We start from the raw sequence: 13,485 nt of genomic DNA, 5'->3' as shown, positions 1-13,485 counted from the left end.
AAACAAAATTAAGGATCAAAAGCTCAGAGCTGGTCAGCCTTGATTTTTTTTTTTTAATGCTTAGTTGTACTTTTTAAGATATTTTATAATCTTATACATTTGCTTTAAGCCACACAGAAGGGAAAATAATGATGAATATCCCAGTAACTTCTTGGATCGGAGCCTACAACAAATTAGAGGGAAAAAGCATTGTGGTATAGAGAAAGTGAACACATAAAAAATGATTCCCCCTTCCCTTCATCAAGATATTCTGAAATCCTAGAAGGAAGTGTGGGAAAAACTCTTGAAGATGTCAGCCTGGGGAAAGATTTTATGAAGAAGACTTTTGTGGCAATTGCAACAACAACAAAAATTAACAAATGGGACTTAAACTGAAAAGTTTCTGTACAGCTAAGGACGCAACAATCAAAGCAAATAGACAGGTTTCGGAATGGGAAAAGATATTTGCATGTTACAAATCTGACAAAGGCTTGATAACTAGGCTCTACAGAGAACTCAAATTAATCAATGAAAAAGACCCAACCACCCCATATATCACTGGGCAAGAGAACCTCCTTAAAGAAGACAGATGAATGGTTAACAAACATATGAAAAAATGCTCCTTGTCTCTAATTATCAGAGAAATGCAAATCAAAACCACCCTGAAATGTCACCTAACCTCAGCAAGAATGGCCCACATGACAAAGTCCCAAAGCTGCAGATGCTGGCGTGGATGTGGAGAGAAGGGAACACTTTTACACTGCTGGTGGGACTGCAAACTAATACAACCTTTTTGTAAGGAAGCATGGAGAAACCTCAAAGAACTCAGATTAGACCTCCCATTGGATCCTGCAATCCCATTACTGGGCATCTACCCAGGAGAAAAAAATAATTTTATCATAAGGACATTTTCACGTGACTGTTTATTGCAGCTCAATTTACAATCGCCAAGATGTAGAAACAGCCTAAATGCCACCAACCCAGGAATGGATTACCAGGCTGTGGTATGTGTACACCATGGAATACTATTCAGCTATTAAAAAAGATGGAGACTTTACATCTTTTGTATTAGCCTAGATGGAGGTGGAACACGTTATTCTTAGTAAAGTGTCACAAGAATGGAGACCAAGAATCCAATGTACTCAATTCTAGTATGAAGGGAGGAGATGGACTACTACATACCCACATAGGAGAAAAACTCATTTCAAGTCAACTTGGGGGGAGGGGGAACAGGGGAGAGGAGAAAGGGAGAAGGGAGGGGAGATTTGGGGTGCTCCCACTGAATGGGCACAACGTAGGGGTGTCTGACATGCCTGTGGGGTGCAGGACATAACTGCAAGATAGACTCTACCTAACAGATTCAAATATTGTGATTTGGCTGTTTGTAGTCTCACATTAAACTGAAATTTAAAGAAAGGGAGGGAAGGAAGGAAGGAAGGAAGGAAGGAAGGAAGGAAGGAAGGAAGGAAGGAAGGAAGGAAGGAAGGAAGGAAGGAAGGAAGGAAGGAAGGAAGGAAGGAAAAAGGAAAGAAAGGAAGAAAGAAATTACACCCACATAAGAAATAAATCAGGTGCAGGAAATTCAACTGCTCCCCCCCCAAAAAAAAACTAGAAATATTTTAACAACTATAAAAGAAAATTGAATATTTTAAAAATTCTACTACATTTCAAAATACAAAATTTCTATATTTTATTGCCAAATTCTATAGTATGCTAAAAATCCTCAATAGGCATCAAAGATCAATATAAACCGAGGACCCCAAATTCCATTGACTCACTTCCAAGCCCTGTGGATTGCATTCCAAATACTACATCTTTGACCCATTTGCATCCAGGCTTCTTTTCTGTAGCCCAAGATACTCTTTGCATATGTCACTTGGATATCTCAAAGGCTTCTTAATTCACCCATTTTTCCCACCTGCCCCAAACAGAGGGACCCAGTTAATGCACAAAAACAGAACTCCCTGAAGAAGTCAGTGGACTCCTCTTGCTCTGGGGATTAACAGCCTAACTCCACCATGATCATCACTACCCCTGAGAAAAAGTAGAGTCAGACAGCCACCATCCAAATCTGTCGCAGAAAGAGAAAACTCTGGTGCTATCCAAGGGCAGGGGTCCAAATTCGGACCTTCCATCGCAGCACTGCAGAAGCCCCAAGCTAGGAATTTGCATAAAACAAGTTAACACCCTTGTGTCCTGTAAGAGTAGGGTGAAATCAGGAGAGAGTCTATGTCAGGGGGATATTTCCACACCATACTTGTGTCAAGAAGAAAATTAACTTGGCTGGCCTCAGAGTGTGCTCTTAAGAAAGGCCAGCTTGGCTCGGCACCTGTAGCTCAGCAGCTAGGGCTCCAGCCACATACACCTGAGCTGGCAGGTTTGAATCCAGACCGGGCCTGCCAAACAACAAGGACAGCTACAACCAAAAAATAGCCAGGCATTGTGGTGGGCACCTGTAGTCCCAGCTACTTGGGAGGCTGAGGCAAGAGAATCACTTAAGCTCAAGAGTTTGAGGTTGCTGTGAGCCATGACACTACGGCACTCTACCCAAGGGAGACATAGTGAGACTCTGTCTCAGAAAAAAAAAAAAGAAAGAAAGAAAAGAAAAGAAAGGCCAGCTTGCAAGGCTAGATGCTAGCTGGAAGTGGGGAACTGGAAATTTGGCAGGGATCTTGCTGTATTCTCTAACTGTACGGAGGGCCTCTTTGTACCTAACGTGTTTATATAGTGTGGTTGAGTGTGAACACCGGCCTTCCTCCTGGGAGTCTGGGGCTTTGGTGAGCGCCAGGAAGCAGGTGTTTATGTGACTTGCTTCTAATACACAGCCCAGGTGCCGAATGTCTATAGAGCTGGCCTGGTAGACAGCATTCCTCACATGTTGTCAGAACTTGCTGCTGGGGAAAATCTTGGTAAGTGTAGCCTGTGTGACTCCGGGGAAAGGACTCTGCTTGGTCTCCCCCTAACTACCTGCCTTTCCCCTTTGAAGATTTTTCTTTTCATTATGTGGTTGTAAAAACTCATGGCTATGAGTACAACTCTATGCATAGTCCTTGTGAATCCTCCTACAGAACCAGTGAATCTGGGGGTGGTCTCGGCGGGGAACCCAGACACAACATCCCATAAAAAAATAACACTTGCATAAAATGAGTTCACAAATAGGCTGGGTGTGCTGGCTCACACCTGTAATCCCCACACTCTGGGAGCCTGAGGCAAGTGGGTCGTTTGAACTCAGGAGTTTGAGACCAGCCTGGGCAACAGTGAAACCCCATCTCTAATGAAAATAGAAAAACTAGGCTTGGCGCCCGTAGCACAGCAGTTACAGTGCCGGACACATACACTGATGTTGGCAGGTTCAAATCCAGCCCAGGACTGCTAAACAACAACTGCAACAGAAAATGGCCAGGCATTGTGGCAGGCGCCTGCAGTCCCAGCCACTTGGGAGGCTGAGGCAAGAGAATTGCTTAAGCCCAAGAGTTTGAGGTTGCTGTGAGCTGCGATGCCTCGGCACTGTACCCAGGGTGACATCTTGAGACTCTGTCTAAAAAAAAAAAAAAAAACAGAAAAACTAGTTGGGCACTATGGCCCGTGTCTATAGTCCCAGTTACTTGGGTGGCTGAGGCAGGAGGATTGCTTGAGCCCAGGAGTTAGAGGTTGCTACGTGCTATGATGCCATGGCACAAAAATAAACAAATAAGTTCACAAAGAAAAAAATTAAGAGGAAAACATAGTTCTAGGAGGAGATAAGTAGATAATTGGGAGATGGATAAATAGATAATAGAAGTTGAAAGAGAAATGGATAGACAGATAAGGATAAATTAGATAGATAAATGAACGCCTTAGACCCGCGGCCACTGTTTTCAGAGTGCTGAGACTAAAGTCCCATAAATGTGGGATGCTGTAGCCTTCCACGGCATTACTAAACGGCGAGAAGGGATTACAGGCACCTTGGGTTAGGCACAAAACCCACAGAATCCTCAGGAAAGAAGTACCAAGGAATATTTTAAATGCAAAGCAGAGTTCCCCCGGAAAGTACGGGTAGACATAAGAAAACATGTTGGAAAAAAAAAAACAAAGATAAAACATGTTGACTAAATATATATTGAGAGAAGATAATACTGTGACAATCATTTTGGAAAATCAGTAAGCAATCATTATATCAGATAATAGAAGGGGCAGAGGAATGTTGTGTTGAAACATTCTCAGTCTTTGCTTTGTTTGAGGGAAGAGTACAGATAATAATCAACTGTCATATTTTGATAAGTTAATAATCATGTTCAGTGATTAAAGGATACTTGAAGGAGGAGGGTAAGGAAGGAAAAAGACCAAAATACGCCTTGTAAATCAGAGGAAGGAAAAAAAAAAAAGACAGAATGACGAAAGAGAATCTTAAAATTATTAAACAGCATGTAACGAACAGCAGAAATAGGACTAAGCATGATAATGTTTATAACATAGTTATATGTTTCATATATGTAGTTATAACTATTTATACCAAAAGTAACGAGACGCTCTTTACTAATTCTTTTGTATAATACATTCATCGTGTGTTTTTCCTAAAGGGTGCACCTAAAACCCAAGAACCAATAAAATTTGAGAATACAAAATATAAAAACCCACCCCAGGCAAAATCGTCATCAGAAGACACTTATAGCAATAATCACAACAGCCACAAGAAAAATTCAAGCAAAATCATGCATATGAAATACCAGAGCTATTCCGGCTTGATTGAAACACCAATACAGAAAGATGATGTGAAAAATCACAAAACTGTGTGGATTTAATTATGGTTCCAAAATATAGGAAGCAAAACTTGAATAAAACAGTTGATCATGTACGATCACGGAAGACGTTCTTAACGTGCGTTTCTCAGTAGGTAATACAAAGCCAAAATCAGCCAGGATCAAGAAAAGTTTGAAGAAGGAACCCTTCTCTGCAGAAATAGAAACTGGAAAACACTCACACATTTGCCTACTCACCAGTCATACGACAGCTGGTTCATGTCCACTTGTTTCTGTCACCTAGGGAAGGGAAGAATAAACTCAGAACACCCTCAAAGCAAACCTTTTCCTCAAGGTAGACAATGAATCCTCCCAAGGGCACTATTTTGCATTGCTCCAGTAAATTCTTTATACCTGATTGCAAACCAAGTATTTGTTGTGAACCAGTTTACACCTAATTGCAAAAAAAAAAAAAAAAAAGAAAAAGAAAAAAGCGAATTTGCTCAGAAAAGAATAAGACAAAATTGTGGGCACAGTCTACCCAGCTTGGGGTAATTCTAAGGACAGTGTTACAACAAAGTTATGCAGCTTCAGCAATGGGGACCCTTCATTCTGTAGTCTGTAAAATAAGTAAGTCATCTAGGTATGAGACCCACTTTCCTGTGACACATCTCAAAACTAAGGGGCAGAGCAAACCATTTGTATCATCTTGCCGTAAAATGCACAGCCATGGCTCAGCACCCGTAGCTCACTGGTGACACCGGTGGCCACATACACCCAGGCTGGCAGGTTTGAACACGGCCCGGGCCTAGTAAACAACAGTGACCACTGCAACAAGTAGCCAGGTGTTGTAGCAGGTGCCTATAGTCCCACCTACTTGGGAGGCTGAGGCAAGAGAATCGATTAAGCCCAAGAGTATGAGGTTACTGTGAGCTGTGACGCCACAGCACTCTACCGAGGGTGGCATAGTGAGACTCTGTCTCAAAAAAAATAATAATAATAATATAATAAAATGCACAATCATAAGTTGGGTGGATGTACTATAGTCAGGGTGGAGAAACTCATTACTCAGAGGAGGACATGTCTGGCAGCTGTAATTACGATCTTTTTATATGAGTATCCAAAGAGGGGCACAATTTCATGTTCTCTTACCTGAGAACCTCAAATTACCCCAGGTCAGTGAGGGTTCACAGCCTGGGAGCTCCCCCGTGAGACAAAGAATAAATATATTAAAGTTTAATAGCCCCCGAGTGTAGTTTATAGAGCTTTATAAATCTGCCGGCATTTCCACACACCTGTTCCTATTGCAGCCCAAATAGCTCAGCCTGCTTGTCTCAGAGAGTTAACAAGGACCCTTCCAGTTCCAAGAAGCAGGAATTGGAGATTGGTAAGTTGAAAACACTTGCACAAGCCTGGTAAGTCGAAAGGTGGGACTCAGAATGAAGTTTCTACCTCCCAGCTTTGTGTATCTGCGTGTGTGCGCGCACATAAACCGATTCCCAAGGCTGTTGTCTGACCTTCACCCGTCCAGCAAGACTCTCCAATGTGGTAACTCTATCATGCATGATACTGTGGGGCTTTTGTGAAGTCTGTATCCTAACCTTTGAGAACAGTCCCTTTTCTCTGCCCCACAACTTCCAACCAACACTTCTGTGTTAGATGTGACCACAATGTGACCTTCTTTTTTTGGGGGGGGGGACAGAGCCTCACTATGTTGCCCTGGGTAGAGTGCCATGCCATCACAGCTCACAGCAACCTCAAACTCTTGGGCTTAAGCCATTCTCTTGCCTCAGCCTCCCAAGTAGCTGGGACTACAGGCTCCCTCCACAATGCCTGGCTATTTCTGTTGTTGTTGTATTTGTCATTGTTATTTAACTGGCCTGGGTCGAGTTCAAACCCATCGCCCTCGGTGTATGTGGCTGGAGCTGTAACCACTGTGCTCCAGGCGCTGAGCTCACAATGTGATCTTGTAGAAACAAAATATCCTGTTTTGTCTCTAACTTTACTGCCTAATACATTGGCATAGAATTCTAGACTATTCACCACCAAGAACAAAGTTTCCCAAGGGGCAGGTGAGAGAGAGCAGAAACACCAGTGAGATGGCAATGTTGCTTTTTAAAAATTCACCCTGCACAGCCATTTTCACCTTCCTTGAATAAGCATCTCTCTAATAGAAAAATGGCTGGAACCACTGTGGATGGTCTTAATCCCCCGTGCCATGTTCTCCCTAACTAGCAAGGAACTAAAGCTCTTTATTTTAATAAAGGAAACAAACATCATCTTTAAGAGATAAAGGAAATTTTGTTGCCTCAAAACACAATTTTGATCTATTCCAGGTTTTAATGTTTTTATCTTTGGAGAAAAACTTCCAAGGGACACCAAAAGTCACTAGTCATGGAGGCCTCCACGAAGTTGAAGATACCGGATCCTTCCCAACAGAGAAAGACCAAGTTAGAGGGTATCAGGGAAGAAAAGATACGTGAGAAGGACATTTAGACTAACAGGCAGAGGGTGCCAAGCACTTTCGAGATGTCATCAACTTGGGTGAGACTTTTTTTTTTTTGAGACAGTCTCATTCTGTTGCCCTCTGCAGAGTGCCGTGGCATCACAGCTCACAGCAACCTCCAACTCTTGGGCTTAAGCGATTCTCTTGCCTCAGCCTCCCAAGTAGCTGGGACTACAGGCTCCCCCCACAACGTCCAGCTATTTTTTGGTAGTAGTCGTTGTTTGGCAGGCCTGGGCTGGATTAAAACCCTCCAGCTCCGGTGTATGTGGCTGACGCCCTAGCTGCTGATCTACAGGCACCAAGCCTTGGGTGAGACTCTTAAAGGGAAGAAAACTACAAGAAAACACCGTTGTAATAAGAACAGGGAAGAGAAGAAAGCAGATGGTAAAACCAAGTTCTGTAGTTCAAGTTCCAAATGGCAGACTTGGTCTCGGGCAGCACTAAGTCATAGAATTAGTGCAAAATGCAGCAAGTTTGTCACAACAACAGCTGCTTTAAGAGCTGGAATGAAAACCCTGGATGGCAATGGCAGTATCGTGATGAAATTCAGACAGGAGTTCCTAGCAGCAGGCAATGTCCACTCCAGAAGCTTCCAAGTATAAAGCCTAGTGGGCCCAGGCTAAGACAGAAAGGTGTCAGGCCTAGACTATAATGGAAAAATACCAGCTAACTCCTGGCAAGTTTCCGGACTGCAAGCTTTCATAAAAATTGAAATAAAGTCTAGTTTACTCCCAATATAGATAGGAAAGTACTAATTAATTTCTTGCTTGGCTAACTGGGAAATAAACCATAGGAGGTACCAACTGTTCCCGGACTGACTTTTAAACAATACCAGGTTGGGGAAATCACTGAAACTAACAGGTCTAGGGGGGAAATATTAAAACAAAGATGTATTAAATATTAAATTTAAATTAAATATTAAGACGAAAGTATGACTAACTAACCGTAAAATTCTGCTTCTGTACAAGGCTGGCTTGCTACCCTATCTGGATGTATCTGGACAGCCTGCGTGCCAACCAGGATGCAGACCAAGCCTGAAAAATCTGACCCCCATGGGCGGTACTTGTGGCTCAGTGAGTAGGTGGCTGGCCCCATACACCAAGTGTGGCAGGTTCAAACCCAGCCCCGGCCAAACTGCAACAAAAAAAATAGCCGGGCGTTGTGGTAGACACCTGTGGTTTCAGCTACTTGGGAGGCTCAGCCAAAAGAATGACTTAAGTCCTAGAGCTGGAGGTTGCTGTGAGCGATGACACTACAGCACTCTACAGAGGGCAACATAGTGAGACTCTGTCTCTTAAAAAAAAAAACAAAAAAAAAACCAACCAACCCCTTAAGCACTTGGAGCTGCTCTCAGAAACCTCATGCTGGGACACTGAGGCAGTCGCCAGCTGGCTCTTCAATTAAAAGACTCTTCTTTGAATTTAACTTGTTTGGCAGTGTGGTCTTTGTGGAACTCCTGGGTACAACACAAGGATGACCAGCACCTTCAAAAAGGGGACACAGACAGGCACAGAGGGAGGACCCCATGAGGACACAGAGAGAAGACGGTGTCTGCACGCCAAGGGGAGAGGCCTCAGGAGGGGCCAGCCTGAGACCCCTTGACCTTGGACTTCCAGCCTCCACACCTCCGAGAAAATATACTTCTGCCCAAAAGTTTATGCTGCCCAGTTAGCGATTCTTTGTTATGACAGCGTGAACAGACTTACACAACAAAAGAAGCAAAAAAAAGAATACACAAGGCAAGAGAAGGTGAACATTGGCTGGGCAGGGTGGCTCGCACCTGGTATCCCAGCCCTCTGAGAGGGCCCGAGGTGGGTGGATGGCTTGAGCTCAGGAGTCTGAGACCAGCCTGAACAAGAGCAAGACCCTGCCTCTCCTAAAAATAGAAAACCTACCCAGGTGTTGTGGCAGGTACCTGTAGTCCCAGCTATTTGGGATGTTAGGCAGGAGGATCCCTTGAGCCCAAGAACTTGAGGTTGTTGTGAGCTATGATGCTACGGCCTCTACCCAGGGTGACAGAATGACACCCTCTCTTCAAAATAAAAATTAAAAAACAGATAAACATAAAATAAGACAAGCACCAGCCTTAAAATAGGGAAATATAAGACATGAGGCTTAAAAAAAAACAAACAGCTGAAGATCTGGCTGAATTGAGCAACAGACATCAACCAAAAATATATTGTTGATGTGGAAAATGAAGCTGAGGAGTTGTTACAAGATGTCCCCAGTTAGAAAGTCTCAAGTAGAATCCTTTTGCGTATCTTGTAGGTAACATTAGAGAGAGGTGTCAGGCAGTACTAGGTCAAGAAATACTAGCCACAGATTTTTTTTTTTTTTATAGAAACAGAGTCTCACTTTATCACCCTTGGTAGAGTGCTGTGGCATCACAGCTCACAGCAACTTCCAACTCCTGGGCTTAGCTGATTCTCTTGCCTCAGCCTCCCGAGTAGCTGGGACTATAGGCACCTGCCACAACACCTGGCTATTTTTTTGTTGCAGTTTGGCCAGGGCCAGGTTTGAACTCACCACCCTTGGTATGTGACTCTGGCGCCCTACCCACTGGGCCACAGGCGCCACCCTAGCCATAGACTTTTAAGAACAGAATTCAGAACCAAGCCCATAGCATAAAAAAGACAATGAATCAGAACAATTTTTAAGAAGACATCTCTGCTTAGACAGTGCTGAAGTTTCAGGATGTAAAGAAAACCCAAATGATTACACAACTTAGAACACCAATTGAATGACAATTGGGTCACTGTGAATTTCTCTTACTGACATAGGACAGTGGCCGTATCCCATGTGACTTTTAACTGCTCAGTCTCTTTACTCTAAAACTATAATTTAGGGTGGCGCCCATAGTTCAATGGGTAGGGCACCAGCCACGTGCACCAAGGCTGGAGGGTTCAAATCCAGCCCGGGCCAGCTAAACAACAATGACAACGGCAACAAAAAAACAGCAGGGCGTTGTGATGGGCACCTGTAGTCCCAGCTACTCGGGAGGCTGAGGCAAGAGAATTGCTTAAGCCCAAGAGTTTGAGGTTGCTGTGAGCTGTGACGCCACAGCACACTACCGAGAGCAACATAGTGAGACTCTATCTCAAAATAAAATAAATAAATAAATAAATAAAGCTATAATTTGATCCCCTAAATATATATTTATATCCTATCACCCAGAGCATATGAACTGAACCCAATTTGGCAATAGGGTCTCTGCAGATGTAATTGGTGAGGCATCTCAAGATGAGACCATTCTGGAGTAGGGGGTCCCTAACCCCAGTGACAGGTGTTCTCCTGAGAGACAGCAGAGGAGAGACAGACACAGAGGAGAAGCCATGTGGAGACAGAGGCAGAGACTGGAGTGATGTGGCCACAAGCCCAGGGATGCCTGGAGCCCCCAGGAGCTGGGAGAGGCTGGAAGGAGCCTCCCTGGGGCCTGTGGAGGGAGCAGCCCTGAGACTCCTGCAGCTCAGACCCCTGGGCTCCAGGGCTGGGGGAGGGTGAACTCCTGTTGTTTTAAGCATCTCCCAGTATGTGACTTTTTGTTCAGGCAGCCACAATAAAGTAATACAAATAATTAAAATCCTTTCCATATGCTAAGACAGACCATCAACAAAGCAATAAAGGGAGATTTGGAGGGAACAAAAAATATCTATAACATTTTCTATAAGTAAATTAGAAAAGAGACAAAATATATATGTACACATACATACACATATATACACACACACACACAAATGACCAGGGAACACCTCAAAATGTTCTTAACTCTCTCAGCAACCAGAAAAAAATAAATTTCAAGGATAGAAAGGACAAAATTGGCTCACCATCAAAAGACCAAAAATGTTTAAGTGTGATAGAAAGTAGCTTGAAGGATTCAGAAAGAGTCACCTTCACACTGCTGCTAAACATAATTTTCCTTCTAATTGCTACTAAATATCGAAAGATCTTTTTTAAATGTTCATGCGCTTTGGGGAAACATTGGTCCTCAGCCTGGAATAAGGATGCAGAATGCAACATTGTTTTTAAACTCAGTGAAATGGAAACTATGCAGTCTCCCAAGGGGATACATTAACATATATTGATATGTATTAATGTTAACATATTAACATCTATTCTTACTATGGGAGTCCAAGCATCAGATCAGGGGAAAGATAGCTATATGTCTATTAATCTTGATAGATTTCCAAAATGCATAGTAAATTAAAATGTTGTAAACAAGGCTGGGTGCAGAGGCCCACACCTGTAAACCCGGTACTTTGGGAGGCTGAGGTGGGAGGATCACCTGAGGCCAGGAGTTCCAGACCAGACTGGGCAATAGTGTGAGACCCCATTTCTACAAAAAGTAAATATATATATATATATATATATATGTAGGTATGTGTGTATATGTGTATATATGTATTTATATACACATACACACACATGCCCAGATAAAATATACATATATATGTATTATATGTATTTATAATATATATATTTAAATATATATGTATATATGCGTGTGTGCATGTATAGTAGCAGCAGAGCTTTACATAAATTCCCAAATGTTCCTTCCAAGTGCCTGATATTTGGCTCGGCACCTGTGACTCAAGCGGCTAAGGCGCCAGCCACATACACCTGAGCTGGCAGGTTCAAGTCCAGCCTGGGGCCGGCCAAACAACAATGACGGCTGTAACCAAAAATAGCCGGGCGTTGTGGCGGGCGCCTGTCATCCCAGCTACTTGGGAGGTGGAGGCAGGAGAATTGCTTGAGCCCAGGAGTTGGAGGTTGCTGTGAGCTGTGATGTCACGGCACTCTACCTGGGGTGACAGCTTGAGGCTCTGTCTCAAAAAGTAAATAAATAAAAGTGCCTGATATTCGGGGCGGTGCCTGTGGCTCAGTGAGTAGGGTGCCAGCCCCATATGCCGAGGGTGGCGGGTTCAAGCCCAGCCCCGGCCAAACTGCAACAAAAAAATAGCCGGGCGTTGTGGCGGGCACCTGTAGTCCCAGCTGCTCGGGAGGCTGAGGCAAGAGAATCGCTTAAGCCCAGGAGTTGGAGGTTGCTGTGAGCCGTGTGATGCCATGGCACTCTACCCGAGGGCAGTAAAGTGAGACTCTGTCTCTACAAAAAAAAAAAAAAAAGTGCCTGATATTCAATAATTCTTGGAATGTTATAAATATAAGACAATGGGGAATACTCGGTAGTATAAAACATTTAAATACATCTCTTTTATACATACACATACATATGTATATATGTATAACTCAGGCATGGTAAAACATACCTGTAGTCCCAGTTACTCAGGAGGCTGAGGCAGGAAGATGGCCTAAGTCCAGGATGGAGTAAGGTCTGATGACACCTGTACTCCAGCCGGGATAACAGAGAAAAACTATACCCACAAAAACACTTTTTAAATATGTATCTTTCTGAAAATATATACAATACGATGGGTTTTATTTAATACACAGATGCACAGATATCAAGATTCATGTGTATGCTCCCCAAAATGTATACCTATGATATATTCATTTAAAAATAAAGCTTTAAAATCGATGACTGGACATGGTGAGGAAGATGCCCTTGCTAATTTCCTGGGTTGCTTTGATGGTAAATCTCTGTAATTCTGTCAAGCATTTCCCAACCACAGGTGAAACCAAAACAATAATTACTTTTACAGAACCTTTCATCCAGGGAAATAGCAATGCTACCCCGCCGTTCCCTACGAGATCTTCACACTTCTGAGAGAGGGTGTGGGATGATGGTAACATTCGCGACACGCCTGCAGGGGTGCCGAACAGGATGTCGCACAAGGTCAGCTAATAAATTTAAAGGCAGTCTATCCATTAATTAAAATATGCTGTTATGCACACACTAAAATAATCTACCCACTGAAACTGTTCACGCACCTGCTTGCAATGCTCAGATGAAAACCACCCTCTTTTCTTGGTTGACCTACACATCCCAAAATGCGGCTGTGCTCTGGAAAACCCACAGTGAATTCCCACTAAGCACACAGCTGTAAACCCTTCCTGGTCACAGCGGAGTTGAGAGAAGCTGCCTCAGACGTAACGACCACCCCCAGAAGAAGATTAGCTGAGCTTAGCATCTGCTGCCGTCAGACGACAATTTGTCACTCTCTACATTTAATCCCTTCCTTCTTTTTTTTTAATGCCTAAAAAGTCTCCGGACAAAACCCTGGAAAGGCTGTCCTTATAGACACATAAAGCGAACAAGAGTCTTAAGGGTCTGTAAAGAAGGAAAACTCCACCGTGTCAGAGGCACCTTGTGATGTTTGGTAAAAT

This window comes from Nycticebus coucang, chromosome X, assembly GCF_027406575.1.
Source record: "Nycticebus coucang isolate mNycCou1 chromosome X, mNycCou1.pri, whole genome shotgun sequence".
Classification (NCBI taxonomy): Eukaryota; Metazoa; Chordata; class Mammalia; order Primates; family Lorisidae; genus Nycticebus; species Nycticebus coucang.
The sequence above is the reverse complement of the archived record's forward strand: the minus strand, read 5'-3'. Positions refer to the sequence as shown.